At 46.8% G+C, this 15205-nt stretch overlaps 1 long non-coding RNA gene across 3 annotated transcripts; it reads right to left on the bottom strand.

Annotated features, from left to right (window-relative positions):
• Positions 1-1882: 1882 nt before the first annotated feature.
• Positions 1883-2948, bottom strand: LOC125721563 (uncharacterized). 3 transcript variants are annotated; one of them, XR_007385821.1, is made up of 3 exons: positions 2759-2948; positions 2227-2630; positions 1883-1938 (listed from the first exon to the last, which is right to left on the bottom strand). It is a non-coding gene; the product is annotated as an uncharacterized LOC125721563 (long non-coding RNA). The 3 variants fall into 3 exon arrangements; XR_007385822.1 differs by lacking the exon at positions 1883-1938 and having other exon boundaries at positions 2152-2482; positions 2515-2630; XR_007385820.1 differs by lacking the exon at positions 1883-1938 and having other exon boundaries at positions 2152-2630; positions 2759-2834; positions 2867-2948.
• Between the last annotated feature and the right edge of the window lie 12257 nt (positions 2949-15205).

Below are 15205 nucleotides of genomic sequence, written 5' to 3'. Positions count from 1 at the left end.
AGGTAATTTATTCAATAGTGACACTTCAAATGTGGCATTTATTATGAGTGCGCAGGCTTCATCATTCACAGGCTTTTCAGACAGGTGCTCAAACAGGGGGGCATGGCCGATGGGTACTTTTTGCCGCTGAAAATATTCGTGATCGCGTGGTGGGGGATATGGGCAGGATTCAGTGTAGTGTAGCACCGGGGTGATCCGCGCATCCCAGCATGCCTTGCGAGCACTCGTGTATGTAGCCCTGTGTCTGTGTAATTGTAAATAGCCCTTGTATTGTTGTTGTTATGGTCAGTCGTTTTCCTGATCGTGGCGTGTATGTTTACCCATAACCAACATGTCTTGTGTGTGCCCTGTCCAGTCCTCACATGTTCCTAGCTTGTAGAACCATCCCATCATGTGTGCACCTTACAGTTTGCCGTCTGACTGTAGAAATTGATTATATTGACATTGAATTACTGGAAATATTTGCTTGTCCTTTGATTAATGATTGACACATTGACATATTGTCATTGAATCACTGTAAATACTGTATATGGTTAACATATGATTAATATGATTAACATAAGAACTACTCCTACATTTGTACTACCGTGTAAGATATTGTGTACGGCCTACTGCGACTGCTTCATAACTACAGGTCTTTGTGCACCAGTTGGGGCAGCTTCTAATCCCTTCATCCCCCTCCTTACTCTGCTGTTCGTCTCTCCAAAGTCTGATCTCTCTTCAGGGTCTGCGAAACCAACCGCAGGCAGCTCTAATGAGGCAAAGACACTTAGTATTTAAAATAATCTCTTCTTGCTTAAGGCCTAAGACATAACATATCATTGAACTATATCTACTATGAAAGTTACTGAAGGAACATGTAACAAATAACACAAGTGAAATACTGATGTCAACAAACATGACTTTCACCTCAAGTAGCAACTATATTTGTTAATGACTTGTACTTCAGTGGTAACGGTGTTACTACTAAGTATCTGTGTCCCCTCAAGCAAAGTGTGATCTCAGTTTCTTTAATTTGTGATTATGAGTTTATCATACTACCTATTCAATTATTTAATTATCATAAACAGGTGTCACAATATTATAAAATGTTGTATTCACATCATTTCCTCGCAATAGTCCTCTTTGGAATAATAGATATTTTTACGGAGGACTGAAATTATATTCAATAATCATTGGATAGAAAGGGATAGCTGGCCTATTTTTCATTTAATGGATCATAATTATGATTTGTTATATCACAGTCAATTTGTTCTAAAATAGGGGGCGGCATGGTGGTGCAGTGGTTAGCACTGTTGCCTCACACACATGTGTGCAGAGTTTGCATGTTCTCCCCATGTTGTCGTGGGGTTTCCTCCGGGTACTCCGGTTTCCCCCCACAGTCCAAAAACATGCTGAGGCTAATTGGACTTGCTAAATTGCCCATAGGAGTGCGTGTGTGAGTGCATGGTGTGTGAGTGTGCCCTGCAATGGGCTGGCCCCCCATCCTGGGTTGTTCCCTGCCTCGTGCCCATTGCTTCCGGGATAGGCCCCGGACCCCCCGCGACCCAGTAGGATAAGCGGTTTGAAAAATGGATCTTCTAAAATATAACATTACTTGTTCAGTTAAAAGATTTTTTTCCCCTCCCCCCTCTGCGGAGGACTGCTTTATTTCTATTAATTTATTTAGTTTTATTTATTTCCTCAGGAGAGGGAGGGAAAGAAGGAAGAAAACAGAAAAGAGGGGAGATAGAGATAGAGGGAGAGAAAAGAGAAAAAAAACACAGATAATCTGCTTTAATACCTGCTGATGAGAGAAAACAACAACCAACATCTGTACGAATCACAATGAACAGAAGCAACAGCAGAACAAGACAGTGTGTGTCTGTGACAACCTGCGTGTGTCTGTGAGAACCTGTGTGTACACCTGTATGTGTCTGTGAGAACCTGTTTGTACACCTGTGTGTGTCTGTGAGAACCTGTTTGTACTCCTGTGTGTGTCTGTGAGAACCTGTTTGTACACCTGTGTGTGTCTGTGAGAACCTGTTTGTACTCCTGTGTGTGTCTGTGAGAACCTGTTTGTACACCTGTGTGTGTCTGTGAGAACCTGTTTGTACACCTGTGTGTGTCTGTGAGAACCTGTTTGTACACCTGAGTGTGTCTGTGAGAACCTGTTTGTACACCTGTGTGTGTCTGTGAGAACCTGTTTGTACACCTGTGTGTGTCTGTGAGAACCTGTTTGTACACCTGTGTGTGTCTGTGAGTACCTGTGTGTACACCTGTATGTGTCTGTGAGAACCTGTGTGTACACCTGTATGTGTCTGTGAGAACCTGTTTGTACACCTGTATGTGTCTGTGAGAACCTGTGTGTACACCTGTATGTGTCTGTGAGAACCTGTTTGTACACCTGTGTGTGTCTGTGAGAACCTGTTTGTACACCTGTGTGTGTCTGTGAGAACCTGTTTGTACACCTGTGTGTGTCTGTGAGTACCTGTGTGTACACCTGTGTGTGTCTGTGAGAACCTGTTTGTACACCTGTGTGTGTCTGTGAGTACCTGTGTGTACACCTGTGTGTGTCTGTGAGAACCTGTTTGTACACCTGTATGTGTCTGTGAGTACCTGTGTGTACACCTGTATGTGTCTGTGAGAACCTGTTTGTACACCTGTTTGTGTCTGTGAGAACCTGTTTGTACACCTGTATGTGTCTGTGAGAACCTGTTTGTACACCTGTTTGTGTCTGTGAGAACCTGTTTGTACACCTGTATGTGTCTGTAAGAACCTGTGTGTACACCTGTATGTGTCTGTGAGAACCTGTTTGTACACCTGTATGTGTCTGTGAGTACCTGTGTGTACACCTGTATGTGTCTGTAAGAACCTGTGTGTACACCTGTATGTGTCTGTGAGAACCTGTTTGTACACCTGTATGTGTCTGTGAGAACCTGTTTGTAGACCTGTATGTGTCTGTGAGATCCTGTTTGTACTCCTGTATGTGTCTGTGAGAACCTGTTTGTACTCCTGAGTGTGAACCCGGACCCCAGACATCCAGAGGCCCCCCAGGGCATGGGAGCCCCCAGAGGACCACCGCAGGGAGAATAGCAGCCCCTCACCCAGAAAAGGGCAGAGGAGAGCTCCGGAGGGAGGCCATCCGGCAGCCACAGTGCAGGAGCCCCAGGGGGCCGTGGCGGCGAGCCCGCAGGCTCTGCCGGCAGCCGGCCCCACCAGGGCAGACCGGGCCCCGGGCCCAGAGATCCAAGGGCCCCCCCACCCCCCAGCAAGGGCTCGACAGAGCCAGGAGGGCCGGACCCCGTCAGGCAACTGTCGAGGGTGAGCCAGCACCCACCCGAGCATCCAGCCCCGGACATCGAGAACCACCAACGCACCAGCGGCCGGTGGCCCCATCCACCGGCAGGGAGTGTGGCGGGGGGGAATGGAGCCCGAGATGTTCTCAGGTGGAGTCTAGGACCCAATCTGACACGTGTGTATAGACAAACAGGCACACACATATACAAGCATACGTTCCCACATAAACAAATATTCACACATTCACCAAACACAGAGACACACAGAAATGAACGCTGTACACATACTCTCACTCCCCATGTATACTCTATGTGGACCCCTATTTTTCCTCTGGCGAGGAGACCAGAAGATCACCCCGGACCCCGCAGCCGAGAAGCCCACCAGCCCAGACCCCGACCAGACGGCCAGCTCTTCCTCTCAGCCCCCAGCTCCAAATGGCAAACAGAGAACAGGGGTGTGAAAAGACCCCATGCCCCCCTTCGCCCGCTCAGATGTGGTGTTGGTGTGTGTTGTTCTAAAGTGCTTTTAAAACAGGTGAAGGGCATGGCACTAACCACCCCCTGCCGACCAACAGCTGGTGTTAGCTCGGCCTCTCCCCAGAGCCCTCAATGTCTATGTGTGATTAAAATTGAGATGTGGGCCCTGGCACCAGAGGTAAGGCTGAATGAACAGACCGCCCTCTGGATGCCATTCTGTGTGCCCATCCCCAACGCCCTAAATGTATGTGTCATGAGAGAGTAAGTAATGAGAGTGTCTACGTTGTAGTGTATGAATGAGGTACAGGTGGTCGCGAGGGGACAGAGGAGGAATACCTACCCTGCATCCCAGCAACGCACCTACACCTCAAAGCCCTACATGTGTGGTGGTGTGATGGAGCGGGAGGAGGGAAGCATTTAGGGATGGGGAGGAAAGGAATGGGGGGGGGGCAAAGTACCTCCCCCCCCGGAGCCAGCTCCCCCCGCTGACCCCCATAGGCACCCCCATTCCCTGAAATCCACCCAGGGCGGGGGGCCCAGGCCCATCCAGACTGTGGCCCAAGGCAGCGGCACCACCGGGCCCCACAGAGCCCAAGGAGCCCAAGGCAGCTCACCAGAACCCACCACAGAGGAAAAACTACCCCCGCCCCAACAGTCTGTTAACTCCCAGATTGCATAAGACAAAAGACATCCAGGTTGAGTCCATCCTCCTCCTCTATTGGATTCCCCCCCCCCCCCCCCCCCCGCAGAGTGGATACCCCAAAAGCAGGGACCCCCTGCGGACAGATGCCCCCGTGCACGCACCAACCCACACCCCAGCAACACACCCACCAGGACCCAAGCCCCCCCAGCCCAGCCGGAACCCCAGCCCGGAGGCAGAGCGCCCCCAGAACCCCAAGCCCGCCCCGGATCTACCCAGCAGCAGCACGGCCACCAGGCCGGTAACCTACGTCCGCCGGCACAGGCTCCCCCAGCAGCGCCGCCTGCAGCTGCCAGAAGGACCCCACCCAAGAGCCACCAAAGCCCCATCCAGGCCAGGACCACAGACCCAGCACCGAACCCCCCCAGCAACCCACCCCCAGGGAACCCCCAGACGCCCCAAGCCAATATGCCCCCCCCCCACGCCAACAGCAATGACCAGAGCGGGACAAAACCGTGACCCCCCCACCCCCACTAGGTGATGGAGCTGATCAAAGGAGCCCAGAGAGATTGATCTAATGTGGCGGCAGAAGCTGTATCAAGACTAATATGGTTCAAACAAACTGTCTCTATATTGGTTGATATTAAGATTATTTTTATTTTTCCAGTTCATAAGGACAGTCAGGGGCGGCATGGTGGTGCAGTGGTTAGCACTGTTGCCTAACACCTCTGGGACATGGGTTCGAGTCTCCGCCTGGGTCACATGTGTGTGGAGTTTGCATGTTCTCCCCATGTCGTCATGGAGTTTCCTCCGGGTACTCCGGTTTCCCCCCACAGTCCAAGAACATGCTGAGGCTAATTGAACTTGCTAAATTGCCCATAGGTGTGCATGTGTGTGTGAATGGTGTGTGAGTGTGCCCTGCAATGGGCTGGCCCCATCCTGGGTTGTTCCCTGCCTCGTGCCCATTGCTTCCAGGATAGGCTCCGGACCCCCCGCAACCCAGTAGGATAAGCGGTTTGGAAAATGGATGGATGGATGGATAAGGACAGTCTTCTTAGCAATGCATAAGGTGGTGAAAGCCATGTGGGTTGTGTTAATCTCTGTAGTGACACGATCTAGGTCGCCCATGACTGAAGGAGAGGCTGGAATGGTACATTTCAGAAAGTGTCCTGTATATTTTAGGCAGTAATTTGGGGGTTTTCAGATTAAGGAATTCTGCCACACTTGGTGGTATTTGTAATTTGATTTGATTAGACCTTAATTTCTTTTTTACTATAGATTTAACTTTTTGATATTCTAAAAATCTATTCTTGTTAATCCCATATTGTTTAACTAATATGTCAAAGGGAATAAAGTCTATTCCTTCGAATATATGTTCCAAGTATTTAATACCTTTACAACTCCAATCTGGGAAGTTTATCATATTATTATTTAGTAGTACATCAGGGTTGTTCCAGATGGGAGTACGTTTGCATGGGATTAATGAAGACTCAGTCGCTTTTAGAAACTCCCACCACGCTGTCAGAGAAGAGCTGATACTGATGCTTTTGAAGTATTCGTGTCGTTTAATGTTTGAGCTAATGAATGGTAGATCCGAAATCTTTATATTATTGCATAGTGCTTGTTCTACGTCTAGCCAAGGCTCATCTAGGAGGGTATGTTTTAACCACCCTGAGATGTTTTGGAGGCTGTTGGCTAAGAAATAGTGGTGAAAGTTAGGCAGATCTAGTCCTCCTTTGTCCTTAGTCCTTTGCAGTGTTTTTACGCTAATACGTGGGGGTTTATCTTTCTAGAGGAATTTAGAGATGGCGTAGTCCAGAGATCTAAACCAGTCAGGTGGTGGTTTGCTCGGGATCATTGCAAATAAATAATTAATTCTTGGCAAAACCATCATTTTTATTGAGGCGACCCTTCCCATAAGTGATATGGGTAGGGACTTCCACCTAACCAGATCATCCTCTACTTTTTTAAAAGTGGGGTATGGTTTAGTTTAGTTAAATCTGCCAGCCTAGGTGAAACGTTAATACCTAAATATTTAATATCTCCAGAGTGGGAGAATTATTCTGGAAGGAGCAATTAATTGGAGAACTGTAGATTTTAACCAATTTATCGAATAATCTGAGACTCTTGAGAAAGAGTTTATTAATGTAATTACCTCAGAAAGAGTGGTTTGTGAATGCTAGAGAAAAAGTAACACATCATCCGCATAAAGACTTACCTTATGTTCTACATTCCTGCGTTTAATGCCTTTGATCACTATAGCCTGTCTAATTGCTGCTGCTAGTGGTTCAATAAAAGTTGCAAATAGTGAGGGGGAGAGAGGGCATCCCTGTCGGGTGCCCCTCTTGAGACAGAAACTGGAGGATGTTTGGTTATTCGTCCTGACATATGCTGTTGGGGAACTATATAATATTTTTAACCAGTTTATGAAAGAATTTCCGAAACCAAATTTGCGTAAAGCTGCAAATAACAGAGAATGGTTAACTCTATCAAATGCTTTTTCTGCATCTAGAGACAATATTGTAATTTGAAGGTTTTTATTGCATGAATAGTCTATCAGATTAAGTAATCTTTGTGTATTTGTTGATGAGTGCCTCCCTTTTATGAAACCAGTCTGGTCAGGATGAATTATGAGAGGGGTTATCTTCTCTATTCTTTTTGAGAGAGCTTTGCAGATTATTTTAAGGTCAACGTTAATAAGGGATATTGGACGATAGCTGGTAGGCAATGTAGGGTCTTTGCCTGGTTTTAGCAAGAGACTAATGTTAGCAGAATTCATATTTGGTGGTAGCCTATCATTTTCCCTGGTTTCTTGCAACATTCTGTAGAATGTTGGTGCCAGATTTGTCCAGAATTCTTTATAGAATTCTGCTGGAAATCCATCTGGACCTGGAGCCTTTTTATTGGGCATACCGTTCAGGGCTTCCTGGAGTTCACCTGGAGTCAGCGGAGAGTCCAGTGCCATCGCTTGATTGTCTGATAATTTCGGAAGGGTTATACTATTGTAATCGTAGTTATTGTGCACATGATATTTTGGATTATTTCAATTAAGTGTGTCACTGATTTATGTTATATTTGATCATTATGCTTTACAGTAATTTTATTTAATGTTAATATTTATTTACAATGTTGTGTTGAATGATTAGATTTAATTATTATCTTATTTATTCTCAGTTACAGTACTGTATTATTTCATGTATTACATTATCGTTCAGTATGTTCCCTTAGTTAATTGTAATATTAGTTCCTACTTGCCCTGGTACACGGGGGACAGTTTAGGGTGTAGCGCGGAGTGGAGACGGAGAGTGGAGCGCGGCTGGAAGGTTGTCAGTACTGTATTGCCGAGTGGTGCTTATTAAAGAGAATTGTAATAAGGAACTGTAGCCCGCTCATTACCCACAGCCCACAGAAGAGACTGGCACACGCTACCCAGTGTCAAGAAATAAGGGTTACAGGCTGGTGGCAGCGGTGTTTCTGTAATTCAGAATAATTCGCCAAGGCATTCAACTCTTTTTTTTTTTTGGCGCGGAAAATGGCCGCGGTGTACGCGCGTATTTTGTGAGTCGTTTGTGTAGTGACACGGACTCTTGCGCAGTTAATCGGGCACCGCCTGTAGTACAAAAAAGTGGAACGTATTCTTTTTCCCGTTAATCTTGAGTTGCGTAGTACTGAACTATGTCGCTGCAGTCGTTGGTTAATGATCTCGAGGACGACGATATGCTTCAAACCGACGGCGCGCACAGAGCGGCCCAGCGAGGCGCCACACCGAAGGCTGCGATACATTGCAGGGTGGAGCTGCCGCCATGTTTTCATGGAGACGGTAAGGACAAGGACAGTTTTTCTCTGTGGAAGACTAGGCTGGAGCTAGCCGTTAAAGCTTGCGCAGACGGACAACCCCTAGATATTGCCACTATTCTTCCCACTCGTCTTAGTGGGGACGCATTAGCCTACTGGCTATCTTTGCCACCACACGTACAGCAGGACTATGAGGAGTGTGCAGCTAAGCTGAATGAGGTTTTTGGCCGGAAGGAATTTTTGCTTCACTTCCAGACCTTTGTGAATGCCCGACAGCATGCGCCTAAGGAGCCTTTAGAGGTCTACGCGGCAGAAATCACAAGGCTGGTGTTGGAAGCATTTCCTAATTACGGTAAGCCAGCTGTTACTATGGAACGTTTTAGAAGATTTGTCGCTGGTCTGGATCCGGTCCTTCAAGCTAAATGCCATGAACATGGTGCTGCTACTCTGGAAGAGGCGTTAGCTGTGGCATGTAAGTGGGAACGTGCACAGGAAGCTTTAAAACTCCTTCCTCCACCAATGGTTTCACAAACGCCTTCATCTCCTACCACCTCCCTTGCATCTCAAGGGGAACCACTCTCAGCTATGGTACATACCAAACATGACCATCGTCAGTCAGACCAATCTGCAGACCTTTTTAATGTTGTTAAACAACTTTCAGATGATGTCCGTGCACTTAAATTGGAAGTCACTCAGCTTGGGAGATATCGTCCCTTCTCGGCCAGTCCTTGTGGTCCCCATGCTGATTTTCCCAGACACAAGTACGATCTGGCATCTGAACTGAGGCATGAGCGTGGAAGAGAACGTTCTCGACGCTCCCCATCTGTGTCTCCTGAACGGGGTATCTACTCCTCTGCATCTAACTACCATAGATCCAGTGGATCATACGGCGAACATCGCAACCCCAGGTACTCGCGCCGTGATGGACATCGCTCTCCTACACCCCCACCTTCCCCATATCATCAATATGACGATCGCTCTACCAACAGCCATAGTTATTACAGAAAGTACAGCACATATAGGCATCGCTCTCCTGACCCCTACAGGGAAAGGGAAGCACCCCGAGGCGATTCCTCTAGATATGCCTCTTATTCTCCTCCACGTTACGCTAGGAAACCCAGATATGACTCACCCCAGGCACGCTCATCTAGAGAACGATACCTTGTGAATGGGGAAAGGAGCCGTCGTGTGAGTTTCACGGAAGATCCCTCTGAGTCGGGAAAAGACTGGTAGCAGGTACTGAGGGCCAAGTGGCTGCTACTACGGGTGTTAAGGCCCAACATCAGGTGTTGCCTTCCGAATGCAGGACTCCAACACGTTATGTGATGACGGTTATTGAGAACGTTGCCACTAGAGTATACCTGGACACAGGTTCAGACATATCACTGATTAGTGAGGCCTTTAGAATGTCTATTCCATCTCTCCGAACAAAGCCCATGCAGCGCTCTCAACTCTTTCCCCGGTCGGTGACTGGTGACTATTTAGACAACCTTGGCACGCTTTCCATCACGATCAGACTCTGTAATGAGGTTTTCACCCACTCAGTCCAAGTAATCAGAAACATTACACAGCCGGTAATCTTAGGGTGGGACTTCCTACTCCTGCACCATGCTGTTATTGACTTGCGTACAGCTGTTTTTAAGGTAGGGAATCGCACTAGTGTCCCCCTCCTGTGCGATACAGAGACAGCTCTTCTGAGCTGCAGTGCTGTCACCCTAGCTCCTGTCTTAGTTTCCGCCATGTCACAGATGACCGTTCTAGCTAAGGTTCGGCCAGCTGTTGGCATGTCTGATGTTGAAGCCGATTATACGGGTATTCTAGAGCCAGAACCACCAGGCTACCAAGGTCTGTTGGTGGCACGTACGCTTGCTCCTGTACAGGCAGGACTGATTTACGTCAGAGTGATGAATCCAACTAATACTGACCTTCAGATTCCAGGTGAAACTAGGCTAGGAGATTTCCATCCGCTGGGAACAGACAGTGATCATGACTACTGTGTAGTAGAAGCTAAAGTAGCCACAGTTACTTCAAAAACAGGACCCTCCCTTCAGCAGTCAGTGCCAAATGTCGACCTGAATCAGACAGAACTTACTCCTGAGCAGAGACAACAGCTTGACGCTTTGCTGCTGACTTACAGTGACATTTTCAGTGTTGATGATCATGACTATGGACGCACTGACGTAGTCCAACATCGCATCAAAACCGCGGAGGTTCCACCTATCAAACAAAGAGCATACAGAACCTCTCCAAACATGAGAACAGAGATAGACAGGCAAGTGCAGCTGCTCCTTTCACAGGACATCATTGAGGAAAGTTGTAGCCCTTGGTCCTCGCCAGTTGTTCTTGTCCGGAAGAAGGATGGCAGCTACAGATTCTGTATTGATTACAGAAAATTGAATGCAGTGACCATTAAAGATTCATACCCCCTGCCACGCCCGGCAGATGCACTTGACAGCCTGTCCGGCGCATGCTGGTTCAGCACAATGGACTTATCAAGTGGGTATTAGCAGGTCAAGCTTGATCCACATGACAAGGAGAAAACTGCATTCAACACAGGAAGTGGCCTATATCAATTTAAAGTTATGCCCATGGGTCTTACTAATGCCCCACCTACTTTCCAAAGACTGATGGAGTTAGTGCTTCAGGGTCTGCATTGGAAAGAATGTTTAATTTACCTGGACGATGTCCTTGTGTTCAGTCGTTCCTTTGTGGACCATCTACACAGCCTTGGAGAGGTGTTCAGCCGGTTCCGTGCTGCTGGTCTCAAGTTGAAAGCCAGGAAGTGCCAAATAGCACGATCACAAGTCACCTTCCTGGGACACGTGGTCTCCAGCTGTGGACTCCAGCCGGATGCAAGGAACCTTGAAAAGGTTTGTGGATGGCCTACACCCAGAACAACTACAGAGGTGAGAGCATTTATTGGATTGTGTTCCTATTACCGTAGATTTGTCAGGAACTTCTCTTCCATTGCTGCCCCACTACATGCTCTCACCCAAAAAGGGGCAATATTCAACTGGACTGTCGAATGTGACGATGCTTTTCAGTCGCTGAAACATGCTCTCACTCAACCGCCTATTGTAGCACACCCCATATTCACTCAGCCCTTCTTGCTGTACACTGATGCTTCACAGGACAATATTGGCTCAGTGCTGGCTTAAAGACAAGACAATAAGGAACGTGTTATAGCCTATGCAAGTCACACGCTCAGCTCTTCTGAAAGAAGATGGTCTACTTTTGACCGTGAACTTTGGGCAGTTGTTTGGTCTGTGAGGCATTTTAAACACTTTTTGTCCGGTAGCTCTTTCACAGTGGTCACGGATCATAAACCCCTCCTGAGTCTGAAGAAAGCTTCAGTGGATAATGATCCGACTGGCAGACGCAGTCGATGGATACTCGAGCTGGACGTATATGACTACAACATTGTACACCGGGAAGGTAAACAACACGCCAATGCAGATGCCATGTCCCGGCGTCCCAACACTGAAACTCAAAGCAAAGCTGTTCAGTGTGTCATCTCCACTATCACCTCCACAGACAGGATTATTCCCCCTGTTCAGAGTGACAGGAATGACAACACTGCCTCAGTTTTCTCTGAAGTGCGTCACACCTTTTCAGTGGACTTCGCAGAGTTGCGGGACCAGCAAAGGGAGGATAGATGTCTCATGGAAGTTATTGCATGGTTAGAGGGAAGTGAGTCCAAACCACCGATAGGCCATTTGAGACACTCCTCTCCCACCTTGCGGAAACTTTGGCATGAGTTCCCTAGATTGGTACTTCAGCATGGGATCCTGTGCAGGAAGTTTAAAACAGGCCCATACGCACCTGCTTCTTTCCAAGTTGTTCTGCCTGCTACTCTCATCCCCACAGCTCTCGCAACGTTGCATGGTAACCCATTTAGTGGTCACCAGGGTGCAGAGCGTACACTGTTGAGGGCCAGACGCCTCTGCTACTGGCCATATATGTCCCGTGACATCCAAAAGTTTTGCACAGAATGCTTGCCATGCCAAAAACGAGGATCTCCTGTTCCACGTGAAAGAGCCCCACTACAGCCCATTCAAGTGGAGCGACCCTTCCAGAAGGTTGCTGCAGACATCACTGAGCTGCCTGTCACCACACAAGGTAACAGGTATGTGCTGGCAGTAATGGACTATTTCACACGATATGTTAACCTCTTCCCATTAAAGGATCAGCGTGCAACTACCGTGGCAAAGTGCATTTTTGAGGACTACATAAGACAACATGGCTTGCCGCAGTCTATCCACACAGACCAAGGACGGCAGTTTGAATCAGACCTCATTAAGCATCTCTGTTCCTTACTGGGTATTACCAAAACACGCACATCTCCATATCATGCGCAGTCCGATGGTATGGTAGAGAGACTGAACCGGACACTGAAAGATCAGCTTGCAAAGTATATATCGCATTCTGGTGGTGAATGGGATCAGTATTTGCCACAAGCTGAACTCGCTTACAACTCAAGTGTTCATACAAGCACCGGATTTTCCCCCTTCTTCCTAGTTCATGGCAGAGAACCAAATTTGCCTCTCGATATTGTGTTGAACTGTAGTCCAGCTGTGACTTCCCCCACACCTGGTTCACCAGCAGAATATGCCAAGCTGATTGCTGTGCGGTTGTCATGTGCTTTCAAGGAGGCAGCCCTGAACAGTGATGCGAACAAACAGCACCAAAAGACTCAGTATGACAGGAAAGTGGTGTTTCATCCTCATCAGCCGGGTGACCTGGTTCTCTTGGATGACCCAGCGCAGAAGATGAACAAGCTTGCTCCCAGGTGGAAGGGGCCATTTGTGGTCCAGCGTCGGTTGAGCAGAAACAGACACCCCGGTGTCACCTATGAGATCACCAACCCGGGGAACGCTTGCTCCCGGACATGGATTGTTCATCATAATCGGCTAAAAGCCTACAAAGGGACTTTGCCAACCCCTCCTACCGGTACTCTGGCACCCTCTGTGCCAACTGATGGGGACAGGGCAGTGATCTCAGCTCCTCCTCTTACTGCTTTGTCAGGTGCCCTGCCTTTTTGCCCCCCTGTTTCCCCACAGGTTTCTGCTTCGGCCAGAAGGCAGCCAGTGTCCAATCTACCCAGGGCTGCTCCTCTGAACCATGTCCCCTCCTGTTCGCAACCCCCCAGTCCTTGCCCCTCTGTCCCGGCATCATCGGTTGCCCCAATGGATGGTAGTACGCCCAGTTCATCACCTCAGGTGCCCCTGCGCGTCACGTCCCGCTGTGGACGCTGGATTCGACGAACAGCTAAATACAAGGCCTTTGTTACTTAGAAGGTTTTGGTGGGACACGTATGGTCCCTACATGTTTTTTTGTGTTGTGGTTACATATTGTACCGTCTGCACATGCCGGAAATATTTGCGTGTGTTTCAGGCCGTGGATTATTATTATTTTTTTCCTCCAGCGCAGATGCTCTGTTTTCGTTATCAATGTTTTCTGTAGTGTTGTGTTAGACAACCAAGACCTACTTTAATGAAGTCCACGGAATGTATGTATGTTGAGTTGTTAGGTACGGGATAGTTAGTCGTTGATGGCTGTATATAGGGTTTATCTTTCATTGTTCTGTTTGTACGTGTTGTGTTGAAATGAGGACATTTCTAGCCCAGCAGGGAAATACTGTAATCGTAGTTATTGTGCACATGATATTTTGGATTATTTCAATTAAGTGTGTCACTGATTTATGTTATATATGATTATTATGCTTTACAGTAATTTTATTTAATGTTAATATTTATTTACAATGTTGTGTTGAATGATTAGATTTAATTATTATCTTATTTATTCTCAGTTACAGTACTGTATTATTTCATGTATTACATTATCGTTCAGTATGTTCCCTTAGTTAATTGTAATATTAGTTCCTACTTGCCCTGGTACACGGGGGACAGTTTAGGGTGTAGCGCGGAGTGGAGACGGAGAGTGGAGCGCGGCTGGAAGGTTGTCAGTACTGTATTGCCGAGTGGTGCTTATTAAAGAGAATTGTAAGAAGGAACTGTAGCCCGCTCATTACCCACAGCCCACAGAAGAGACTGGCACACGCTACCCAGTGTCAAGAAATAAGGGTTACACTATCAAGAAACTGATCAATTTCGTCTTTAGATGGGTTTATCTGTGGTGAATATAAAGATTTGTAAAAGTCCCTGAAAGTGTTGCTTATTCTGTCAGGATCATATACTGTATCCCCATTTGAGTCTTTAACAGCACATATAGCTGTTTTTTCTTATTTATTTTTAACTGATTAGCTAAAAATTTACCTGATTTGTTACCATGTTCATAATTTTGTCAGCGAAGCCTTTGTGCTAAGAATTGAGTTTTTTTATTAATAATTTCATTTAATTCTAGTTTTGCTTTACGTATTTTATTCAGCATTTCCTGTTCCTGGGATGATACGTAGGCTTCTTCTAAGGATTTGATGGTTTGTTATTATTCCTGGATACACTTGTTTTCTTTTTTCTTTTTATGTGATGAGAATGAGATTATTTTACCTCTCATCACAGCTTTGCCTGCTTCCCAGAGAACAGATGCTGATGTTCCAGGCAGGTCATTATAGTCTAAATATAAAGCCCACTCTTTTTTAAAATAGTTAATAAAGTCTCCATCTTTAAGCAATGATGTATTAAATCTCCAGTTTCTACTTGGTGGAGTGGCCTTCCTATTTATTAGGGTTAAAGAAACAGGAGCATGATCGCTGACAGCTATAGGGTGTATCTCTGAGTCTGAAATGTCACTCAGCAGTGAGCTACTGACTAGGAAATAATCCAGACGAGAGTAAAAATGATGGACATGTGAGAAGAAAGTATATTCCCTACGGGTGGGATGAAGAGAATGCCATGCATCGCAAAGTCCGTAGTCGCTCATGTACTGTTTAACTATATTTATGGATTCCCAATTGCGCTGAGCAGCTGTACTGAGCCTGTCCATTTCTTTATCTAGTCCGAAGTTGAGGTCGCCCCCCAGAACAAGTGTGCAATCTTGGTATTCAGAGAGTTTGGTA

This window comes from Brienomyrus brachyistius, unplaced genomic scaffold (genome assembly GCF_023856365.1).
Source record: "Brienomyrus brachyistius isolate T26 unplaced genomic scaffold, BBRACH_0.4 scaffold34, whole genome shotgun sequence".
NCBI classification, from domain to species: Eukaryota; Metazoa; Chordata; class Actinopteri; order Osteoglossiformes; family Mormyridae; genus Brienomyrus; species Brienomyrus brachyistius.
The sequence above is the reverse complement of the archived record's forward strand: the minus strand, read 5'-3'. Positions and strand labels throughout refer to the sequence as shown.